This window comes from Penaeus monodon, chromosome 24 (assembly GCF_015228065.2).
Source record: "Penaeus monodon isolate SGIC_2016 chromosome 24, NSTDA_Pmon_1, whole genome shotgun sequence".
NCBI lineage: Eukaryota > Metazoa > Arthropoda > Malacostraca > Decapoda > Penaeidae > Penaeus > Penaeus monodon.
In genome coordinates, this window is record NC_051409.1 from 12,363,164 (window position 1) to 12,363,567 (window position 404).

The following is a 404-nucleotide window of genomic DNA, read 5'->3' on the forward strand; positions in this document are numbered from 1 at the left end:
GCCCCACCTTACTCCTTCACGTGCGTATACTACGCCCACTCCTTTTCCTCCTCCCCCGCGAAAACTGTGTCCACTCGCTCCCGCTTTCAGTCCAACATGCGTACACTTGCCGCCCCACACCCTCGCCTACAAATACGAACGTCAACCATACATACAAATTGATCAATATACGCCCCTCCCTCTCGCTGCCGCCACACCTCCCGCTCGAAATGCACCAGTAAAACAAACAAACAAAAATATTGCTTGGTAATTACTACAGGTGACCCCACTCCCCCGATCTCTCGGCCGATCCCATCCTCTCTTCCCTCCTCATCAAGAGTCTCGTTCCCCTAAACCCTCTTGAGCGACAACGACGCGTCGACAACACGCCAACTAAAAACAAGGGCAAATAATGTCACCTTTGG